Below are 18901 nucleotides of genomic sequence, written 5' to 3' on the forward strand. Positions count from 1 at the left end.
AAGGCTTAAGCTATTTTAGAAAAATTTAAGATTACAATCTGTCAAAAAAAGGCTTGTCATTTTAATTTCTTCATGGTGAAGTATTTAAAAAAGGTTTGAGCCATTTAGAAATAGCTTAAGCCAATTTGTGGCAGTAAATAATCCCTTGTTACAAATCATAACAGATAAAAGGGATTTTATTTTTGGGATTGGATGTAATCTATTACACCTTAATGTAACTCTTGATTTTCACATATATGTTATGATCTCTTCTATTTATTAGTGATTCATTTTTATTATTAATGCCTTTACGTTTTGATTACTCGTGTTTGGAACTTTGATTTAGAACTCAATTTGAAAATGTTTTCTAGATCATGATTTAAAATGAATCACCTAATAGTTTAAGTTGCTAGGAATAAAGCTAAAATTATTAGTCTTTAAAGGATTTTCTTAATGCATGTTTTCCTTTATTCAAATATGCAAGGAATTGATATTTAAGGAGGAAAACTTAGAATCTCTTTACTAAGGAATTATTATTATGTGATTGTAATCCTAGATAATATTGTAGGAGAGAAATTAACATATGTATGCTTATTAAGATTACAAAAAGGTGTGGAAGGTGAAATCCAGTCCCAAGCATCTCATATATGAATTTCTCTAATACTTATTTGCATATTTGTCACTTGTTTTAAGTAGTATTAATTTTAACTTTGAGTTTAATGAATCAAATGTTGAACATGTCTGAATATTATATATATATATATATATATATATATATATATATATTCTAATTTAATTGAGAATCAATCAATCTACCTAGTCCCTAAAGAGACAACCTTACTCATCACTCTTACAAGTTGACTTTGGTACACTTGCCACGAGATCAACACTAGGGCGACAATTAACCATACCAAACTCAGTGAGAATGTCCAAAGTATATTTTCACTAGAAAATGGAAATACTAGAAGCAAATAAAGCAAATTCGATCCCCAAAAAATATTTTAAAGGGTTGAGATCTTTCATTTGAAACTAGCTTTACAGATGAGATTTGAGATGACAAATACCATCAGAGTCATCACTAGTAATAACAATGTCATCAACATATACCACTAAATAAGTGCAAAGATCCCAAATAAGGAGTGAAGGAAGAAAATAAAGTGGTCAGCCTCACATTGAGTCATACTGAACTCAATTAAGGTTGAGGTGAAGCGACCAAACCATGTACGAGGAGATTGCTTCAGGCTATAAATAGAACGACGAAGATGACATACAAGGTGGGAGTCACCAGAAGTAGTAAAGTCAAGGGGTTGGTTCATATAAACCTCTTCGTGCAATTCACCATTTAAAAAATTCATTTTTAATATCCAACTTGTGCAATGGATAATGACGAATGGCAGTCATAGCAAGAGAAAGTATCCCCCATAATCAAGGCCATAAATCTAAGTATAGCCCTTGGCAACCAACCATGCTTTAAAGCGGGCAATATTGCCATCCGATACAACCTTCACCGTGTTCACCCATTGTGAAGAAAAGACACATACTAGAAGGGAGGGTGAATAGTGTGTATCAAAACTGACACTTTTGAGAAACAAAGAGAATAAGAACTTAACAAATGAAGTGCTGGAAAAGAGTCAGATGAAGCACTAGACTTTTATACTAGTTCATCTTAGCTATCGAGACTACGCCAATTCTCAATCCAACTAAATTGAGCTCCACTTTCTTTTAGACAAGATACAAGTATTCTTTCAACAAGCTACTTCTGGCTTAATCCTAAGTTGTCTTTTACATTGCCTCTTCAAGCAACTACCAAGTATTCTTTGAACAAAAAGCCTCTCCAAGCTTAATAACAAGTATTCTTTCGAACAAGCCTCTTCATACAAGTATTCTTTCAAACAAGCCTCTTTAGGCTCAACCTTAAAACAAAGGTTACAAGAGATTATTAGGTTGTTTCATCTCTTTTAGACGTGTTGCAACCTAAAACGAAAGTACAAAATAATCTATACAAAATTCACAGAGAGTGTTTCTTTTTTATGCGTGTGTATCTCTGTCTTTGTTTGACTGCTTGATCCTTATATAGTAGCTTAAGAGAAGATGACCATTGCGATAATTTTGAGTTGAACTCACAAGTTGCTTCATCTGTCTTCCCTATTGATCTTAAAGGAAAAAGATTATCATTGTTCCATTTAATGTCAACATTAAATGTATTTTTAGTAAAATGTGTATCTCTTATTTGATCTAGGAAGCTACTTATCATCATTTCTTTCTTTAATGGACAAAGAAAAAGTAATGTCAGTGCAGAGTAGTTAATGTCAACGTAGAGCAGTTCTTGTAGAACCTTTTTATGCTTTTTACATGATATCTAAGATTTTTCCTTTTGATTCTAACAGATAATTTGACTTTTCCTTCTTTATTAAATTTTGAGAGTTTTGTGACATCTTTCTTATTCGATCTGTTAAGAAATAAAGCATTTAATGGAATTTATTATTAGTCTCAATTAAACAGTATACAATAAGACAAACTATATGTTTCGTCTGATTTTCTTCATCTTACAGATGATATAAATTTTACACTTAGTCTAATATGGAGTATTTTGTAGATAATGCATTTTATTTTTTTTAATAATGAAATCTTTCATTTGTAATCATTAAAACTTAAGGGATCGTCTTTTCACTTAACACCCATCAACAACCAGTTGTAGACTTGTTAGGAGGCAAAGACACCAACTCTCATGTGCTACTAATCTATAAAGCATCCATTTCATCTAGCATTGTCTGTTTCCCCCTAGAATTAGCCATAACTTCACCTATAGACCTAGAAATAACAACAAAATCCAAAGAGGAAATAAAAGAAAAATAAGAAAGAGACAATCAATGACAAGAAAAAGCACATGCATATAAAGGGTTATGATTATAGGTAGATTGAATACCTTTATGGATGGCAATGGGAAGCTTGGATAAAGGAGGTTCAGGTGTAGGAAGCATTGTTGAATGGCCATTTGGAATAGGATATGATGTTATAGGATGTGTATGTGGAACCACCTATGGATGTTGTGTCCTTCGTTGATAAACAAGTAATGGTGGTGGATCAACGAATATAGCCGGAGCTAGAACATCAGGCTGAGAAACTAAAGGAGGATGACTGTCAACATCCTCATAGTAGAGAGGAAAGGTCTCAAAAAGAGACGTCAACTGAAACAAGGTACTGTTGAAGTTGTGGATAGAAGCAACGTAACAATATCCTTTTTGGAGACAAGAATACCCAAGAAAGACACACTTAAAGGACCATGTAGAAAGTTTATCTCTTCTTGGGGTGAGATCATGGACAAAATATGTATATCCAAAGACACAAAGTGAGACAGGATAGAAGTCATGTAGTAGATATAAGATGGTGTATGGAATTTGATTGTTGAGAATAGAGGAGGGCATGCAATTTATCAAGTAACATGCAGTGAGAATCACATCGCCCCAAAAAGCGAAGTGAAACTTTATGATGAAGGAAAAAGGTACAAGTTGTCTTAACCAAATGACGATTTTTGTGCTCAACAACACCATTTTGTTGTGGTATATGAGCATAAGAGGTCTGATGAAGAATACCTTATGAGGAGAAAAAAGACTAGAATTTGGAAGACAAATATTCTTAGGCATTATCAGCGCATAAACTTTTAATTAACGTTCCAAATTGAGTAGCAATTTTAGTGGAAAAACTTTGAAAAATATTAAAAACATCATAACAATGTTTTATTAAGAAAACCCAAGTGTAATGCAAAAAATCACACTACTACAAGATGCATATTTTACATCGGTTCTCTAAAGTTATCTACATCGGTTCTAAAACCGATGTAGAATAGAGCGATGTAGAAAATGTATACATTTTTACATCGGTTCTGAAAAACCGATGTAGATTTAAGCATAAATCTACATCGGTTCTCTGGAGAACCGATGTAGATTTATGCTTAAATCTACATCGGTTCTCTTTAGAACCGATGTAGATTGCATTTTAAAAAAAAAATGCTTATTTGCAGAAGGGGACCAAATCTGCAACAAGGAAATAAGATATACAAGAAACCAAATCCAAAACAAATTCAGAAAGAACATTAGAGACAACAGTAAACCCAAGTCCTAAACTGAATCTTGAAAGCGAATACTCTGAATTTTGACTCCACTCTTGGCACTTTCATCAGCTCCAAAAAATACTGAAACATAATCAGGTTATTGAATTAACAAAGGTCAAAAGAATTCATTTTAATCCAAGTGTTGATGGTAAAGATTAACAAGAGTAATACAAACTTTTCCTTCCATGCATGTGTTACCGAGCAACCAATCTTTCATTAATGGTAGTTTAGGAAAAAAAAGGTATTTTTAAATGAGATAGTAAAATTAAATAATATTAACTAAATTTTTTGATTAGCACATAAATTAGTTAATTTTTTTTATATTTGAGCCCGGAGAAAGTATAAGAAGTGCTTTGAAATTACTAAGTTTCAATTCACATTCCATCAATTGTTTCCTTAAAATAAAACTACTTCTCTTATTATGGTAGTTTATCCTATCATTACTACTCTCTAGGGGAACTGTACACTTTCAAGACAGCCTAATTATCCTTCATGAAAACTTGAAGACACCAACACATAAATCAGTTATGGATATGCCAAAAAAAGACATCCCATATAAGTTCTCTCTGCTCACATTTGTCTTTTCAAGTATTATTATAATGTTATGGTTAAAAGAAATTAAAAACTATTAAAAGAGAGTATTATTATAATGTTTGGATGTGATTTTACACGTCTAAATCAGAGCTACCTCTGGTAGCTTTTGCATCTTGGATGCAATTTCATTTTTGGATATACATTTTGGATGTACATTTTGGATGCGTGTCCAAGCACACTTTAAGGATTGTAAACAAGATTTAACACAAAATTCTTGTTTAATTAATTAAGGTAGAATTGATTTTGCTCCCAATTACATAACACATTAAACACAACCAAAATTAAGATCAGTGAAAATCAAGTTTGCCAATGCTTTGTTAAAAATTTAGGACTAAACTTATATGCAGTTCCTTAGGTTCTTTTAGCATGTTCTTCAATCAAAATTAAAATTTCACCTTAGTAATGTATATTGATTTAAGTGCAAATTTTTATTATGCATTGCAGACTACCAAGGTAAGAAAAACATGCATAACTTATACTAGTAATTAACATGTCCCACCAACCCAAAACAAAAATCTACATCAACATCTTTCAAATGAACTAAATTTTACAAAATAGAAAAAAGACATTAACAAATTCAGCCACTTACCAGTTTAACTGGGTGATTCGGATTTATAACAGAAAGTGTAAGGTCTTCATTCCACTCAGGATTCACATCTTTTTTAATCACACGAGTCTTTAGTTTCTGCCGGAAAAAAAAGGAGAGGGTTCATTAATCATCATCTTCCATAATTAAACAAGATATACCAAGAAACAAATATTACATTTAAAATGCTTCAATCACCAGAATTAAGAACTAGTGATGACAATCACGCATATCCCCAAATGTTATCATGCAAGCCAAAGTGCCAAACTTCAATTAAACTAAAACATGACACAAATTAAGAACTTTTTCACCCACTCCAAACCTATAAAAGATTAAGAACTATTAAAAGAGATGTGGACCATTTACATACCAGGCTTGACAACTTCGCCTGGATTTGACTTTATAAGAAGTTGACAACCATCCAAGTGAGTCAGCACAAATTGGAAGCCACATAAGGCCTCAGTGATGGGACAAGGAGTGCTCCACAAAATGGTCTTCAGACTTTCTTCTGAATTTGGGGTGTTCTTTCTGCTGAAGCACAAAGACTTTAATCTAGCATGTTTAATACATTTCAACCAAGCCCTTTCAGTCTAATAGCACACAACAACCTTCCACCCGAAAAAGACCAGAACACAGTAAGCAAAACTATCTGCAAAACTCTTAGCATAAAAAAACAACACCAACTCTTTATTTCTCATAAATAATCACCAAAGTATAGAAAACGAAACGTGAAAGCAATCCACACTAATCACCAGGTGCGCTCGGTGGGCTCGAGCCTCTTCCAGATCCCCTCCACCACCGCCACGAGGGAGTCAAACTCGGTCAACAGGTGCGCGTTGGTGATCCCCGAGACCCTGTCTTGGCTATCGAAGTTGGCTCTGAGGAAGAAGCCGAGGTCTCTGGAGGCGCAGAGGAGCTGCTCCACGTGCTGCGCGAACCACCGCACCTAGGAGGTGGGGTCGGCAGTGCTACGGTGGAAGTTGGAGAGGTTGAGGTGGTTTCTTCCGCCGGAGGAGGGGTAGACGGAGAGCTGGTCCTGGAGGATGAAGGTGTCGTTGCAGACAATGTGGTGCACGGCGAGGCACTTGAGGGCGACGGTGGCATGGTGCGTGGCGTTGAGGCGGTCCATGAGGAGGTCGACGAAGGCGGAGGCAGTGGTGCGTGAGCCATCGGCAGAGGAGATGAGCGTGGCGAGGTGCTTGCGCGTGGGGGGCACGGAGGAGTCGTGGGTGGTGGCGTAGAGGAGGGAGAGGGTGGTCCATTAGGAGAGTAGCGCCGCCTTGCTCTGCGATGCTTTCTCTTTGATTATTCCGATTAGGAGTATTGAACGACGGTCAAGTGGGGGAGTTAGAGGGGGAGGCGACGACAACGGCGTAGGAGTGGAGGAGGTGGCGATGGAATCGAAGAGGGCTTTGGCATCTTGGAGGTTTGGGAATTTGAAGAGAGGGGGCGTGTGCACCCGCGCGAGAATGTTAGGGTTTCATTTCTACATCGGTTATAAGAAAAACCGATGTAGAACAACTCCCGGATTTATCTTCTACATCAGTCATAAGCAAAACCGATGTAAATATATTTTTATTTTATATTTATTTACAAGTTTGCCACCGCGTTTATGATTTACATCGGTTCTGGTGGAACCGATGTAAATATGGCGATGTTAAATACTGTTTTTGTAGTAGTGTCATCAATAAATGTAACAAAATAAGAATAACTTAAAGTTGAACTGACTCGACCAGGTCCCGAATTTTCATAATGAACTAGATCTATAGGATTGACAGACATGTTTCCTTAACTGACGCAACTCACATTGGATGGATTTAATCATAGAAAAACTAGGAATTAAAAGAGGCAATTTCTACGAGTTGGGGTGACCAAGACGATGATGAGCAAGATCGACAGAAATGGAGACACAAACAACTGGTAGTGAAAGATGATAAAATCCCCTAAACTCATGTCCTACACCAATCCTCCAGTACATTGATCCTTAACAAGAACAAAATTATTAACAAACAAGACAAAGAAATTATGAGTGCAAGTGAGTTTGTTAATGAAAATTAAATTAACAGGACAACCAGGAACAAAAATAATAGAATGTAAAAGGAGGTTAGGGAGTGGGTGTGTTTGACTAATGCCATGAACTTTAATATGAAAATCATCTACAAGAGTAACAGATGGCAAAGAGGTTGAGAAAGACAAGTGAGAGAAAATGGATTAATTACTGGTCATATGATCAGAAGCACTAGAGTCAAGAATCTAAGGTCCAAATGAAGGAGACTAAGAAATAAAGGCTACAGGATTACCAAACTAAATTGTGGATGTTGTCGCAATTTTAATTGGTATAATCTTTGATATTGCAAAAAATTGTAGGAAATTGCAATTGATGAGTCACAATTGGCAACCTCAGTTAAAGTGAGTTAAAAAAAGTTATATTACATTTTTAATCTTTTTATTTTTGTCGATTTGCAATTTTGATCCCTCTATTTTTAAATAAAAATATTTAGTTTTCTATTTTTAAAAATACATAATTTTGATCCCATAGTCAATTTGATGTTCATTGTTTATCAAATTTTGATGTTGTCTAATGATTTGTTATCACTTAAGTAACGTGATACTTAGTGATGTAACATATAAGAATAAAAATTAAAAAATAACATACAAAAGATCTTTATTTAAATATATTTTATGAGTAATTGATATTTATTTATTAATAAAAATTGTATTTGCATTTTTTAAAGTTTTTTTATTTCTAAATATCATGTTACTAAATGTCTCATCACTTAAGTATGAGTAAACATTAAAACTTAACAATTAGTGAATGCCAATTTGATACGAAAACTAAACTTTCACATTTTTAAGATTAGAGATACTAAATATCTCTATTTTAAAATAAATAATCCAAAATTAAAAATTAATAAAAATAAAAGAACAAAAATATAATTTATTCAAAATTTTACATTGGAGTCACAATTGTGGTTGAGAGCTACAATTTTAGAGTATGCTATCACACTTTTATGATATATGGAATCAAATTTGAAATCTAATATCAAATCTTAATTATTTTTGTGTTTAGATATGATGGTTTTCTATTAGATGAGATAATAAAATTTAGGATTTTACTCCTTTAAAGTAATGATATTATATTTTAGAGAATAAAGTATAATAATAATTATTAATTAAAAATAAATAATAAAAATTATATTTAATTTTAAATTTTATTATACGTGTATTTACTTTTATCATAATTATTTATCATTAATTTTTTAATTAATGATTATTATTATATTTTATTCTCTAATAAGACACTCTTCATTTCCTAAAATTTATTACATTATACTCTATCGTGTAATTTTTATAAAACCGGATCAGAAGTATATATATATTTTTAGTCTTCAAATAAAATTTTTATTATACTAATCATTTTCTTATAAAAGCTAATCTAAATTAAAATTATTTTCTTAATTTAATAAGTAATTGACACAATAAACATCTCATCGGTATTAGAGATTATTGGGAAAAACCCAAGTCCCACATCGACTAGAGATTAGGCAATTGAATAGTATATAAGTGGAAAGCAACCCTTACCTTACAAGCCGGTTTTGTAGGGTTGAGTTAGGCTTAATCCACTATTCTAACATGGTATCAGAGCCATTTAGATCCACTTTAAAAATGGGCCACCCACCATTGATGCATGCCTCACAGGCATGAGGGGGTGTATTGGGAAAAACCCAAGTCCCGCCAATCCTAGATCATTAAAAAGGGCCACCCACCATTTATCCACGTACCAAGCCCAATAGTGCTGGACGTGAGGGGGTGTATTGGGAAAAACCCAAGTCCCACATCGACTAGAGATTAGGCAATTGAATAGTATATAAGTGGAAAGCAACCCTTACCTTACAAGCCGGTTTTGTAGGGTTGAGTTAGGCTTAATCCACTATTCTAACAGAGATAATCTTGAAAAAAAGAATAACACAATCAAGGTGCACTTCATTCATCAAATAGAAAATTTTGTAAATTAGCTGTATCCAAGTTGCTGAATAAATTCTAAAGAATTTATTGAGAAAGGGAAACTAAAATGTGACCAGACATGGCTATATTATATATATAACCTCGAAGAACACGAATAGTTTTTGGCTCACAATAGATCTAAATACAGAACGCAGTCACCACACAGATATAGACTAATTAATATGTGGAATATTGTAGTGTCCGTGGCTCGTTTGTATTTGCTTTCACTAGCAGTAGAAGTATTCAACAAGATGAGAGGTGTCCCAAAAGATGTTGCAGGCATCAAAGATGTTAGAAGTTATAATTTTCTTATTTTTTTTAATAAAATTATTTTACACAATTTTAAAATTGGGTAGCGTGCATGATATGCTATGGATATTGTCATAACTAATTAACATTAAAAAATTGCAAATTTAGTATTGGCATGCACGTTCCCACGAGTCACTAGTGCAAAATATAGATATTATGTCAGGGTTTTCTCATCGGACATACAAATATGCAACGTAAAAAAGACACGGTGACAATTTTGAAAATAAGTCCAACTTTTTTACGTTGGACTGCATAGGATCAGACGTAAAATTTGGAATCTACGTCAAACACAATCTACGTAGATTTGAAGTTTTACGTCGGACCCCTATGTAGTTTGACGTAAAAAAGCTTTTTATTTCTCCTGGCGCCTTGTCTTCTTTGCGCGCGCGAGCTTGTTATATACATATGAGTTTTTGGGCATCTCTTCTGGCGATTTCCAGCGAAGGGTTCTGGAGTACTTTTGGGAGTTTAGAGTGACGGCGTTTTTCCAGTGAAGAGGTTGTCATCATCCGTGGGTGATTATGACCAATTGGATTCTGGCGAAAAACTTGGACGATTTGAGGTTAGTTCTTGCAATGACCACTTTTTAGGTTTTCTAGGTTTTGGATTCCGCCGCCTCCCTTTGCCACGACTACAGCATCGTCGTCGAGTGCACTGTCAAGTACCTCGTTGCCGTCCCTGTAGACCCCTAAAATTGTCCGGGTCGGAAATAAGACTCAAAGACTTTCGAAGACCGAAGGAAAGTCAGCCAGAAGGACTCCTAGAAGACTCTGGAAGACTTTAGGATGATTGTCTGTAGGTTTAGAGGTCTTAGAGTAGCTTAAAATAAGAATGTGGGAGGATTGAAGCTCAATACGGCCTCCTAGAGGTTCAGTACGGCCGTACTGAACATTTTAAACTACAATACGGCCGTACTGAACTCAATACGGCCGTATTGAAGTTTTTGAACTTCAGTACGGCCGTACCAAATTCAATACGGCCGTACCGTAGTTCAAAATTTCGGTACGGGCCGTATTGATGTCAGAGGCCGTACTGCGCCTCATTCCTATATATAGGACGTCATTTGGACGTCCATCCACACTTTTCCACAGAGTTTTGACTCCCTCCTTGAGTTTTCTGGGGTTTTTGAGCAGTGTTCTGCCCTAGAAATCTCTCTGGGAGTCGATCCGACGAAGTTCTGGAATTCCGAGCATTTAGCTTGGAGATTCGAACTTAGTCGAAAGGAAATCCTCCGGATTTCCATAGTCAAAATTTTATAGGAGGGAGCGAGCGGGCTTGTAAGAGCGAGGGAACGCCAAAAAGCTTCCCAGTTTTATTTGAATATAAAAGCACGCTTCAAAGGTTTCTTCTTAAGACCTTCCTTTTACTGCTTTCTGTGTGTATATTTAACTGTCATCATGTAGATAGTTAATTCATAATTGCTTATAATAAATAGGGGTAATTTAGTAATTTTGCATTATTATTCAATAAATAATCTGTCATAGGGAACCCGAAAGGGGCGCTGTGGGGTGCTAACACCTTCCCCACGCGTAACCGACTCCCTTAGCCAACTCTGGTTGTAATGGCCGAAGTTGATTTATAAAATCAATTGCCTTATCCCTTTTTCCAATGTTTTGAGTAAAACATTGGTGGCGACTCCATGAACCCTTCCTTTTTATGAAAACCGCTAATCTATGGAGGGTCCCGCTTGGGATTAACATGGATTGGTGAGCCTTTTAATAAAATTGCTCGTTTGACGAGGTCTCAGTTTGAGAATAAGTCATTCTAGCAATCCATATTTTTAAACAAATAAAAGAGTCCAACCATCCTTCGCGAATGCCGAAAGCCCGTTTCGGGCCGGTGGCGACAGATGGCGACTCCACTGGGGAAGCCTCGAGAGTCAGTCCCATTTAGTGACAGATTATTCTTAACAAATAATAGTTAAAATTACTTTATTACCCCTTGTTTGTATGATAATATGTTTTATCTATATGGCTTTAATAATTGTTGTTTGTTTAAATTTTCGCAATTGTTTGAAATAAAAACTGCACACAAACCTTTGCACACAACAGTTCCCTCTATACCCGGGGGCATGAGTGGTAAGCCATAGGGAGTGGATGTTAATACGGCCGGTTGTCGAATGGGTCTATAGGTGCCCGTAGACCGTTGTCGGAAAGCATCACTCAAGGTGATAACCATGAACTCGAGTCCGACAGTACGTTGGAGCTTTCCATCGACTTACGACGAGAGGAATTGGGTCCCTATAATGGGGGCACCTAGGGGGCCTCAGACCGGTGAGAACAGTTAGAACCACCTTGAATATGCACTTTTCTGCAGGATACCCCTACCTCGTGATTTGCTCGTGACTGTTCGTGGATGAGTGAATTGTTTGTGCATTGATTATGTGAAATTGTTTGAGCATACATTTGCATTCTTTAAACATACAACATTCCTATTCTTTTAAAATAAGAATAAATAGAAATAAAGATCTTCTAGTACATGGTGTTAACATCTACCTTCATCACATTCATATAGGTAGTTTCCCTTTTCACCCTAAAAATACAAAAAATATATATTCAAAAAACAAAGAAAAATGATATTTACCCAAAACCAAGCAATATCATGCATCATCTTAGGGACATCCCGAAAACATGATAATAGTTCAATAAACACAATGCATGCATATTCAACATCATCATCTCATATCATGCATATAGATCATGGAGGGATCTAGGAGTCATTCATTTCATACATCCCTCCTAGTAATTCATTAATAAACATAAATAAAAAGAAAGGATTAAATCGATGCGTATGTTCAAGATGGATCGCACGCCATTCGTTATCAAGTGTAAGCCAACAACCGCGCCAAGCGAACACACGTCAACTCCGTTGTTGGTAATCAAGACAAACAAGAGGGAAGGTCCAACACCATTAAGGATCACTACTCCAAGGCCTTTTCCCTACGAATCAAATAAGGCTGTGCCGTGGATATACGACATCCATTCTTCTGCCGACAGCGATATCTCTAACATTGCTGGACTTGGGGGCATGACTAGGAGTGGCAGGATCTACACTCCCGAAGATCTTCACGATAAAGCTCCCAAGAATAAAGGAAAAGAAAAGGAGAAAACCGAGGAAAAAGAATCCGAGGAGGAGACAGACGAGCTGTTAAAGTTTATCCGACAGAGCGAGTACTCCATTATGGATCAACTTCATAAGACGCCAGCAAAGATTACTCTGTTGTCGTTGATCCTATGCTCCGAACCGCATCGGCAAGCTCTGTTGAAAGTCTTGAACGAGGCGTATGTGTCGCATACCATCTCCCAAGACAAATTTGAGGGGATCGTTAGTCACATCGCGGCTAATGATCACCTCTCTTTCACCGATGAAGAGATCCCCGCTGAGGGACCGAACCACAACAAGCCCTTGCACATCTCTGTAAAGTGCAAGGAGTATCACATCGCAAAAGTCTTGGTAGACAATGGATCTTCCTTGAACGTGATGCCAAAAAGAACTCTTGATCAAAAGGCAATCAAGGGAGTCCAAATGCGCCCGAGCAACATGATCGTTCGAGCCTTCGATGGTTCTAAAAGAGAAGTGGTGGGAGAGATCAATCTCCCAATCCAAATTGGGCCCACTATCTTTAACGTCGAATTTCAAGTGATGGACATTACTCCCGCATACAGCTGTCTCCTCGGCCGACCTTGGATTCATGATGCAAAAGCTGTTCCCTCTACGCTCCACCAGAAAGTCAAGTTCATAGTGGGTGACAAACTGGTGACTGTTCAAGCTGAAGATGACATACTCATCAGCAAGCCATCCAACATACCTTATGTGGATGCAGCAGAGGAAGCTTTGGAAACCGCCTTCCAAGCATTGGAAATTGCCAATGTTGAGACGTTTCCCCGAGAAATGAAGAAGGTAGCCCATATGCTCACTAAGAACGGATACTTGCCAGGACAAGGATTAGGCAAGGACTCCCAAGGAATCCCGGAGCTACCCATTATCAAGGATAATCCGGGGAAACAAGGGTTAGGATACAACCCCGTTAAAGATCAAAGAACAAAGAGGAATCAAGATCCTTCTCGACGTTCTTTAAGCCAGATCTTTAGGAAGGCTGGTTCACAATCGTCAAGGTCGGTTGTCGTCATCAAGTGTTCTTCTCCTTCTGATAGGGATATGTAAACCTGATGACTATTAGAGATTACTCCTCGGGGACAGCCCGACCCCCGAGCCTCGATAGGGCACATGTTTCCACTATGATTATAATAAAATCATTCTTCATTATTTCTTATTGCTTCTTTTCTTGCTTACAATAAAATTCTAAACCGCAATATTTAACCCTGTTTGAATAAACATAATTGAAGTTAAAATCGTCTTAATAAAAATAAACCCGCATCTTTTTTATGTGGAAGTGTGTGACAACTTGGAGCACCTTTCCTTGGCCTCAATAAGTGCCGTCATGGATAAAAAGAAATCCATTCAGGACAAAAATCCTAAAAAAACAAAAAGCTCGGCAGAAAACCCAAAAAGGGGACTGCGCAAAAATAAGAGCAAAAGACCCGCTAGGAATCCCACAAAAGGGTGACCTAGGCAAAAATTAGGGTTACAAAATAATGAACAAAAACAAAAGCCCGCTAAAACACCACAAAGGGGTGTTTTAGGCAAAAATAAGGACAAATCAAAAGCAAAAGAAATCCATGATGGTGCCATGAACCAAATTCAAAAAGAAAGGTTCAAGGAAAGCTATCCAAGTTGTCAAATCACAACATCAATAAAAAGGACTTTCTTAACTTCATAAGTGTTTCAACAAACAAGCCTAAACATTTGAGCCTACCATTGGCCAAGCCATTCTTACAAAATCCATTTTTCAAAAAATAAATAATCCCCTCTAAAACACAAACTTTCGAAAAAATATATCCTTTCCTTCTTTTCTCTCTTGTCCCAAACGATTTTTGAATAATCTAGTGGAAACATGGAGATATAGTAGTCAATAGGAGGGTTGACACATCTTCTAAAGGAAAGGAAAATCATTTGGTTGATGACACCAAATCTCAATATAACATGCATCATTCCTCGGTTACAGAAATCGGCAGCACACAGCTCGTCTAGAGGAATGGCAAAAATCCAAACAGAGAAACGCATCGGTTAATTCTTTTGAAAAGTGAATCAAATAGAATTAGGTGCATCATACTGCATACATGCATACAGATGATAGGTGTAATGGAAGATCACTTATTCTCTGTTTATTGAAAAAAACAAAAAATATATAAACTTCAGAAAAAACAATGCGCCCGTATCATGTTCAGTACACCCGTACTAAAAACAGGGTTATGAACAAATTTTCAACTCAGTACGGGCGTACTGAAATAGATATGGCCGTATTGGCCACAAAGAAATATTCAAAGACCGCATCATGAGGCAATTGCATAAAATAGAAAAAATAGAAAATTGCTTGTGTATGACAGCAGTCAACAAAAGCCGAAAACGAAAAAAGGCAAGGATACAAACAATACTCCTCAGTTTGTACAGAATAATTGAGCCTGGAGAGGCTCGCCGAAATAATACTCTCTCAGAATAATTGAGCCTGGAGAGGCTCGCCGAAATAATACTCTCTCAGAATAATTGAGCCTGGAGAGGCTCGCCGAAATAATACTCTCTCAGAATAATTGAGCCTGGAGAGGCTCGCCAAAATAATACTCCTCAGAGACATTTCTGTACAGAAAAGCCAAAACCAACAAAAAGGCAAAAATACAGAAAAAACCAAAATCAACAAAAAAATACAGAAAAAGCCAAAACCAACAAAAGGCAAAAACACAGAAAAAGCCAAAATCAACAAAAAGGCAAAATACAGAAAATCCAACAAAACTGAGCCTGGAGAGGCTTGCCGAAATAATACTCATACAGAATAGCTAAGCCTGGAGAGGCTTGCCAAAATAATACTCTCAGAATAATTGAGCCTGGAGAGGCTTGCCGAAATAATACTCGTACAGAATAACTAAGCCTGGAGAGGCTTGCCGAAATAATACTCCCACAGAATAACTGAGCCTGGAGAGGCTTGCCAAAATAATACTCGTGCAGAATAATTGAGCCTGGAGAGGCTTGCCGAAACAATACTCCCACAGAATAACTGAGCCTGGAGAGGCTCGCCGAAATAATACTCAACAAATTGTACAGAATAAATGAGCCTGGAGAGGCTCGCAGAAATAATACTCCCCAGAGATATCTCAGCTTCCACTCACGGGCCAAATTCCCCAGTGAAAGCTATCAAACCAAGATCAGCAAAATTCCCCAAGGGAGGCTTGATCATCTAAACAGAATATCCAAGTCGAAAGGACTTAAACTTCCTCAGTGGAAGGTAGCTTTCCAACTCAAACGAAGAGTGAAGCTAAGCCTGAAGAGGCTTTCTAAATAATACTCTGGGATACATGAGAACTTCAAATCCCCAGTCGCCTACACAAGAGGCACTCCTTCAAAAAAGGAAAATAAAAAATCCAAAAGATCAATAATCATTCCCCAAGTGGAATCCGGCTCTCAGCCAATCATTGAACGTCAAGCTGATACGCCTAACAGAAGAGGCCAATTACAACCAATGACAAAATCCCCTAGCGGATAACAGCCTACACAGAGGCAACAAAATCCAAAAATCAAAAAGAGTTACCCGAATAAGGATAACCGGGATACTCCACCAACGTCAAAGGACGTTAGCCAAACATAAGGCATCGCTCAATTCAAGAAGAGCATCTGTGTCTACACCCCAAGGAAACAGAAATTCCCCATGGGTACCAACTAAGCAATGCAAGTTGGGGCACAAAAACCTATGAATGACTGCACATCCCCTAGACGGATCCCTGCGTTATCCAGCCCTCAGTGGCACCAAAATCAAAATCAAACCGTCGAAGCAGCATCGTGGACTGTGGAGACAAAATCATCTCAAAGCCTAAGAGGCAATACTTAACTACCCAGTTGTCGAGAGCACCGAGGTATGCAAAGCCTGGAGAGGCAATACTCAGCTACCCAGTTGTCGAGAGCACCGAGGTATGCACAAGCCTGGAGAGGCAATACTCAGCTACCCAGTTGTCGAGAGCACCGAGGTATGCACAAGCCTGGAGAGGCAATACTCAGCTACCCAGTTGTCGAGAGCACCGAGGTATGCACAAGCCTGGAGAGGCAATACTCAGCTACCCAGTTGTCGAGAGCACCGAGGTATGCACAAGCCTGGAGAGGCAATACTCAGCTACCCAGTTGTCGAGAGCACCGAGGTATGCACAAGCCTGGAGAGGCAATACTCAGCTACCCAGTTGTCGAGAGCACCGAGGTATGCACAAGCCTGGAGAGGCAATACTCAGCTACCCAGTTGTCGAGAGCACCGAGGTATGCACAAGCCTGGAGAGGCAATACTCAGCTACCCAGTTGTCGAGAGCACCGAGGTATGCACAAGCCTGGAGAGGCGGTACTCAGCTACCCAGTTGTCGAGAGCACCGAGGTATGCACAAGCCTGGAGAGGCGGTACTCAGCTACCCAGTTGTCGAGAGCACCGAGGTATGCATGAGCCTGGAGAGGCGACGACTAATACTCAACCTGGAGAGGCCACTCAACAATTTTCCCACTGGAAGACACTATAAGTCGGAAGGATGGCTTACTCCCCGGACAATTGGGTCAACTCCTTTACTTGTCAACTGGTACACCAAAGAGCCGTTTGACTAAGTAAAGGGGGGGCAGCTGTAGACCCCTAAAATTGTCCGGGTCGGAAATAAGACTCAAAGACTCTCGAAGACCGAAGGAAAGTCAGCCAGAAGGACTCCTAGAAGACTCTGGAAGACTTTAGGATGATTGTCTGTAGGTTTAGAGGTCTTAGAGTAGCTTAAAATAAGAATGTGGGAGGATTGAAGCTCAATACGGCCTCCTAGAGGTTCAGTACGGCCGTACTGAACATTTTGAACTACAATACGGCCGTACTGAACTCAATACGGCCGTATTGAAGTTTTTGAACTTCAGTACGGCCGTACCAAATTCAATACGGCCGTACCGTAGTTCAAAATTTCGGTACGGGCCGTATTGATGTCAGAGGCCGTACTGCGCCTCATTCCTATATATAGGACGTCATTTGGACGTCCATCCACACTTTTCCACAGAGTTTTGACTCCCTCCTTGAGTTTTTTGGGGTTTTTGAGCAGTGTTCTGCCCTAGAAATCTCTCTGGGAGTCGATCCGACGAAGTTCTGGAATTCCGAGCATTTAGCTTGGAGATTCGAACTTAGTCGAAAGGAAATCCTCCGGATTTCCATAGTCAAAATTTTATAGGAGGGAGCGAGCGGGCTTGTAAGAGCGAGGGAACGCCAAAAAGCTTCCCAGTTTTATTTGAATATAAAAGCACGCTTCAAAGGTTTCTTCTTAAGACCTTCCTTTTACTGCTTTCTGTGTGTATATTTAACTGTCATCATGTAGATAGTTAATTCATAATTGCTTATAATAAATAGGGGTAATTTAGTAATTTTGCATTATTATTCAATAAATAATCTGTCATAGGGAACCCGAAAGGGGCGCTGTGGGGTGCTAACACCTTCCCCACGCGTAACCGACTCCCTTACCCAACTCTGGTTGTAATGGCCGAAGTTGATTTATAAAATCAATTGCCTTATCCCTTTTTCCAATGTTTTGAGTAAAACATTGGTGGCGACTCCATGAACCCTTCCTTTTTATGAAAACCGCTAATCTATGGAGGGTCCCGCTTGGGATTAACATGGATTGGTGAGCCTTTTAATAAAATTGCTCGTTTGACGAGGTCTCAGTTTGAGAATAAGTCATTCTAGCAATCCATATTTTTAAACAAATAAAAGAGTCCAACCATCCTTCGCGAATGCCGAAAGCCCGTTTCGGGCCGGTGGCGACAGTCCCCAACACCTCCTTCGCCAAGTACTCTGTCACCGTTGACCGCATCTGGCGCGACTGCGTGGCGGCACTGGAGGCGCGCCGCAGCGGGATCACCTCCTCTGGCGAGTTGGCGCAACAACGTGGAGGTTGCGGTTTGGGACCCTAGGGTTCGTGAGAGGCTCGCAAGGTTGAATAGTCGGAAGGATGATTTTACGTTTCCCGCATTAAAGTCAGACTTATTTACGATGTAAAAATCCTAAAATAACCAACGTAAAATACCTCTTTTGCACTAGTGAGTGTCTGAAACTAGCGCAGCTCATGTAAGTCAAACTACCATGTTTTTATGGACAAGTGGATGATACTTTAATTTAGCCGGCCCAAATATATTTGACTAAATGATGTTAAAATAATAAAATAAATATTACAATGACAACTGTCAAGCGTGATCTCTATTTAAATAATAAT

At 38.1% G+C, this 18901-nt stretch overlaps 1 pseudogene; it reads right to left on the minus strand.

Annotated features, from left to right (window-relative positions):
• Positions 1 to 6018: 6018 nt before the first annotated feature.
• Positions 6019 to 6741, minus strand: LOC145955074 (putative clathrin assembly protein At4g40080 pseudogene; annotated as a pseudogene).
• Between the last annotated feature and the right edge of the window lie 12160 nt (positions 6742 to 18901).

The sequence above is a fragment of the Cajanus cajan genome, chromosome 2, assembly GCF_000230855.2.
Source record: "Cajanus cajan strain Asha chromosome 2, NIPB_CcT2T_4, whole genome shotgun sequence".
Taxonomy (NCBI): domain Eukaryota; kingdom Viridiplantae; phylum Streptophyta; class Magnoliopsida; order Fabales; family Fabaceae; genus Cajanus; species Cajanus cajan.